Source organism: Zonotrichia leucophrys, unplaced genomic scaffold, assembly GCF_028769735.1.
Source record: "Zonotrichia leucophrys gambelii isolate GWCS_2022_RI unplaced genomic scaffold, RI_Zleu_2.0 Scaffold_951_18676, whole genome shotgun sequence".
NCBI classification, from domain to species: Eukaryota; Metazoa; Chordata; class Aves; order Passeriformes; family Passerellidae; genus Zonotrichia; species Zonotrichia leucophrys.
This window is the reverse complement of record NW_026993156.1, coordinates 12,787-18,676: the sequence shown is the minus strand read 5'-3', so window position 1 is coordinate 18,676 and position 5,890 is coordinate 12,787. Positions and strand designations below refer to the sequence as shown.

Sequence of the window (5,890 nt, the reverse complement as noted above, 5' to 3'; positions counted from 1 at the left end):
GCATTTGTGTCTTTGCACTGAGTCAGTATAAAAGATGACGATTCTCAGGAGCCTAGTACTAATTTTTCCATTTATATGAAATGTGAAAGTTGTTAGTTCATAGGATGACAGATAACTGAGGTCTGGAGGCAGCTGTGGTGGTGTCCAGGTTTATCTCCTGTACCCAATGCCCAATGCAGCAGCATCAAATCAGGTTCATCTTAGTTTTCTGCAGACAGGTCTTGAGGAAAACATCAGTTCACCTAGAGCAGGGTTTGAATCCCTGCAGTGCAGCTGACTCCGCACCGGCTCTCTGGGCCACCCCCTGCCAGGGGCAGGAGCAGAGATTTCCCTTGGCCGGGGCCGGAGCCCTGGCATGGCAGTGCCTGAACAGCACCTCCTGGCATGGCAGTGCCTGAACAGCACCTCCCTGCCTACAGTGCCTTCCTGGATGGCTGCCCCAGGGCCTGGCATTTGACCCTGCACTTGCTGCAGGAGCCTCGGCCGTGCTTCCACCCTGAGCAAATGCTCGGACCCATCTCAGAAGCTCGGTGCCCGAGGGGGCCGCCACAAGTGGTTGCCAGGGACCTGAGGCCATGGCTGCCCCGATTTTGGGTACACGGCTCTGATGTCAGAGTGGCCATTGTGACCTGTGCCACCAAGGCCACAAAAGGGGATGCTGGGCTCAGGCTGAGTGTCAGTGCGACCTGACAACAGGAGGAGAAGTTAGGGCGGGGACGTGGCTGCCCAGGGACCAGAGGGGCCCCACACCTCGGGGCTCTGGGCCTGTGCTGCAGCCTCACCTGCCTCTCCCTTCCCAGATTCAGCGGAGGAACAGCCAGGACACTGCGGTGTTCCTCAACGCGACGACGGGAGGAGAAAGCGGACAGGAGCAGGGCTCACGCAGGCCTGAGCAGGGAGTACAGCCTCGTGGCTCTGGGCCTGTTCTGCAAACTCCCCCCCCTCTTCTTTCTCCCATAGACAGTTCAGCACCTCGAAGTGACCACGTCCCTCGAGGAGATAGACTCAGCGTAGACAGCCGCCATGTCTGACAGCAAGCAGGAGGGCCCTGGAGCCAAGGAGCCAGGTGAGGGCAAAGCAGCCCTGTGATAGCCTGGCCCAGGGGCTCTTGTAGCAGCAGGCAGCGTGGGGATCAGAGTAGAGGCAGGGGGAGGCAGGAGCTGCTCGGCCATGCCGGGGCTGGGAGCCTCCTTCCTGCCCAAGTGGGGCCCAGCTGGGCCAGGGGGCAGCTCCTGGGACAGCCGTGCCCACAATGGCCCCTGCTCTGCAAGGCCTCCAGCCCTGCCCATCAGCCAGGCAGGGACAGAGCAGCCTTGGGGCCGATGCTGCTGCAGGCTCAGAGCCCCGCAGAGCTGCTCATGCCCGGTGCCATTGGCTCTGTCCCCTGCAGCCTGCATGCTGTGTCGCCGTGCCGAGGCTGACCCGGACATGTGCGGTGACAAACTGCACAAGGGTGGGCTCTGTGCCCACGTGTTCTGCATGGTGAGTGGCTCCGGGCGCTCCCTCCACCATTGCAATGGGCAGCTCCTGCCACCCTCTCCTCATCAGCTCCTCCCCTTGCCTGCAGCTCTTCGCTACTCTACTCTTTCGGCAAGAGAACCGCCACGATGGACTCATGGGATTTCTCCCACGAGATCTCCAAATTGCGGTCTGGCGGGCAGCACAGAAGGTGAGAGCCTGACAAGAGCAGGGAGATTTGTGCCTGGCGAGGTTTGCCACAGCTTAGCCCAGACACCAGGAAAGAAAGGCCGGCCTGACAGCCGGGACAAAGTCTGGCTCCCAGCAGCTCTGGAACAGAGGCCCTGGCACAGGAGCCTCCCTCCTCCAGCAGGCGGCTCTGTGGGCTGGGTGCCGGCAGTGGCCACGTCCTGCGCCCTGCCCAGAGCCCCGCGGCTGCCCGGGGAGGCCTCGAGGCTGCTGCTGCTGCTGCTGATGCGGCTGCTTGGCTCTTTCCAGCGCTGCTGCGTCTGCGGCCAGAGCGGGGCAACCATCATGTGCTGCGTGCCGGACTGTGACAGATGGTTCCACCTGCCCTGTGCCAAGGAGGGCGGCTGTGTCAATGTATACGTTACTCCGTTCAGGTACCTCATCTCTCTTTATGGCCACCCCTGGGGAATGATCCAGCATTTCTCACTTTCCCCATCCATTTTCCTCCAGGTCCTTCTGCCCTGAGCACCGTCCAGAGCAGGAGGTGGAGGCGACTCCTGAGCCGGACACCATTTGCCTCATCTGCCTGGAGCCTGTGGAGGACAGGACGACCTTCACAACCCTGGTGTGCCCAACGTGCCAAAGGGCCTGGTTCCACAGGGACTGCATCCAGGTAGGAGCCCTCCCCTCAGCGCCAGGGCACAGCAGGTGCTCAGCAGCAGCAGCAGGGCCTCGCTCACCCTGCCTGTGTTTGCCCTGCAGGGACAGGCCTTGCGCGCTGGTGTTTTGTATTTCCAGTGCCCCCTGTGCAGAGACAGTGGGGAATTCCCTGTTGAAATGTTCATCTTGGGGATCCGAGTCCCCTTCAGGTTGGTGTCCTTCTGCCTGGCCCACCAGGCAGGAGGGTGCAAGTGCTGTGCTGTGCCAGGCCCTGTCCCAGGAGCCCTGGCCCTGCCCTGTCCCATGAGTCTGGGCTTCAGTTTCACCCCCAACTTGGAAAAGCGCTGGAGAAACAGCTTGGACACCCTGGACCTCCGTGAGGGAGAGCAGCAGAAATTCATCATCTCTTCCTTTCTCCATCAGAGACCCAACATGGGAGGACAACGATGCCTTTGCAGATCTAGGAGTGAGGCACAGCCAGTGCAACGCCAGGGATTGCCTTTACCCTGGAGGCAGGGAGGAGGCAGAGGAACAGGGGTAAGTTGGGAAGCTGCACCTGGGGCTCTGCAGGGAACCTGTATCTCGGCAAGGGCTGTAAGTGGGAAGAACCAGAAGCGCTTGGCCAGACAACCACGTGCTGGTACACATTGTTCTCAGTGCAATGAGCTTGTTTGCCTCCCCAGGCCCTGGCAATTGCTCCTGTGCTCCTCCTGTGCTGCTGAGGGCACCCACAGGCGCTGCTCTGGCCTGAGGAACAGCACACAGAGATGGGAGTGTGACAGCTGTGCTGGGCTCGGAACATGTATGAGTCAAAGTGCCCGGTGTCCCTGGACTGGGGGCAGTGCCCAGGCCGGGCTAGGCAGAGCGCAGCAACCACTGCTGGAGGGCTGGGGGCACTGCTCTGGCCTGGCCTGGCTGGGGCCTGGGCGATCTTTGACATTCCTGCTTGCCCTTACAGCTGCCAGGGAAGAGACAGAGCTCAATGGCCCCAGGCTGGCCAGACAGTCAGGACTACAATCTACTCATGGCTGGTCAGAATCTGAGGCCATCCGCCCCAGCTCCCACAGCCCTGTGCCATTGGTGCTGGTTTCCCCGTCTCCATCTCCAGAGACGGGCAGCCACAGCAGGCCCCACCACGCAGCATGGCAGCAGGCGCTGCCATCTTCCTCACTGGACACCAGCAGCAGCAGCAGATCAAGGGCAACACGCAGCACGTCCCCTGACCCTGAGGACAGGGTCCATTCCAGACGTGCTGGGCCCAGCCGCAGGCGAAGCTGCTCTCGCCGGCAAAGTCGTGCCCAGAGTCCACCTGTCCGGTCCAGGAGTCGCCGTGACAGCAGCAGTGGGACAGGGCCAAGGACTCAGAGGCCCAAGCAAAGGGAGACACCGTCACGGACATCCCCCAGACGCAGGCGCTCCCGCCAGCAAGGCTGGGCCCAGAGTCCACCTGTCCGCTCCAGGAGTTGCCATGACAGGAACAGAGGGACAGGGCCAAGGACTGAGAGGCCCAGGCGAAGGGACACATGGCCAGGGCCATCCCCCAGACGCAGGCGCTCCCGCCAGCAAGGCTGGGCCCAGAGTCCACCTGTCCGCTCCAGGAGTGTCTGTGACAGGAGCAGTGGGACAGGGCCAAGGACTGAGAGGCCCAGGCGAAGGGAGACATGGCCAGGGCCATCCCCCAGACGCAGGCGCTCCCGCCAGCAAGGCTGGGCCCAGAGTCCACCTGTCCGCTCCAGGAGTCGCCGTGGCAGCAGCAGCAGGACAAGGCCAAGGGCTGAGAGGCCCAGGCGAAGGAACACATCATCGGGGACGCCCCCCAGACGCAGCCGCTCCCGCCAGCAGCGCCGGGCCTCGACTCAGACTCTGCGGTCCAGGAGTCGCCAGGACAGGAGCAGGAGGACAGCAGCGAGTGCCGAGAGGCCCAGGCGTAGGGGGACGTGGTCAGGGACATCTCGCAGGAGCAGCCACTCCCACCAGCTACGTCAGACCTCAACTGGGACCTCCAACAGCAGCGCGTAGCGCTGTCATCTTTTCTTTCTAGGCCGTGTGTTCCTTGCTGGAAGTGAAGGTGAGAACGGTCAGTGCAGGGACCCTGAGATGTGCAGCTCTGTGAGCAAACCCTATTAGCTCTTGATGTTTCTACTGGCAGGAAGAAGTCGGGGTTAAATGCCTTGATTTCTGTGTAACGGTGTATTCAGTGAAAAGTCACTTAAGGATGTGGCTAATTAAAAAGGACTCTTGTTCCTGCCTTTACACTCCAACCTCAGATGTTTCCCCACTGCTTACCCTTGATAATGAACCACTCCTTAATGGGCTTGGATATGCTTAGGGAGACATTCAGAGCAAGGTGGCTCTTAGGGAAGCTGTGTCTGAAAAGGACATGTGCTGTGTTGCTAACCTTGAACAATCTCATTTCAGTAAAGCCAAAAAAAGAAGAAAGAGAGTGAGACACTGCCTCAAGTGTCTGAAGACAACTTCTACAGCATTGCTGCGGATTTGAAAGAGGTCTTTCAAAGAACAAACCGGAATAGATGGTATTTCCTCCGTCTATTCTGGTTTCTTCTTTGAAAGACCTTCAAAGAACAAACCAGAATAGTCCGAGAAAATACCCTGGGACAAAGAGCATGCACAGGACTCTGCCCCAGATGACCATTTGGGACCTTTGCCTGAGGACGACACAGCTCAGGAGACGAGTTCTTTCAAGTTTTCCTTCTTTGGAGGCACAGAGGAGTTGGGCATCAAAGAAGGTAACAGCAGAACCCTTCTAACAGTGCCATTGCTAAGGAAGAGCTTCTGGCAGGCACTGTAGGGCAATATGGTGTAAAGAAGGTCAGGATGCAGGGGATTTTCAGCAACAGAAGTCAGTAATTAGGCAGAAGCATTTTGATCTTCATTTCTGCTTGCCAGGGTTGTGGTAGATTACTGAGAGGTGCCTCATGCTTGCATCTCAGGAATTCTAAAAGGCATGCTTTGAGAAGGCATTGGGGGTTTTTGCTGAGTGGTGAAAAAACTTGTTCATGCCCTGAATTCCTCAAACACGGAAACAGGTGACACACCAGTCATATCAAGTTTCATAGAATCCAACATGGTTTTTAAGGAAATGTGCGTTAATGTAGAGAGAGGAGCAAAGTCTGAGAGCTGGCCCCAAGATCCATGAACATTCTGTTTGTTACTGAATTCTACTCTTGGACCTTTAGAAAAAGGAAATGGAATGACACATGACCATTGGGGTGTCCTAACCTTAGATAAAATGAGGCCGTCTGAAATGAAGATGAAACAACATTAACTCGAGTCCCAGTCATGCAGGAGAGAAAAGAAACCCCATGAAGATATCCCAAAATATTAAAAAACCCAATGCAACAGCACAAAGCAACAAGCCCCCCAGACTTGTGCCGAACGGAGAAGGTATTCAGCGTCTTCTGAATGCAATGAGAAATGTTTAAGAATACATAAGGGATCCCTGGAACAAAGTGGAAAATACTGGAGCAGAGATGTAGCTTAGAAAGTCTGGCAGGGTCAGATTCTGTCCTTCCTAAATCTCTCTTCTCCACTGTAAGGATTTCACGTGAAAGGAGGAATTTTT

The 5,890-nt window shown here is 57.6% G+C and overlaps 1 pseudogene; it reads left to right on the top strand.

Annotated features, from left to right (window-relative positions):
* The first annotated feature begins 1,023 nt into the window (after window positions 1-1,023).
* LOC135442062 (PHD finger protein 7-like) lies at window positions 1,024-3,530 on the top strand (annotated as a pseudogene).
* Window positions 3,531-5,890: the final 2,360 nt, after the last annotated feature.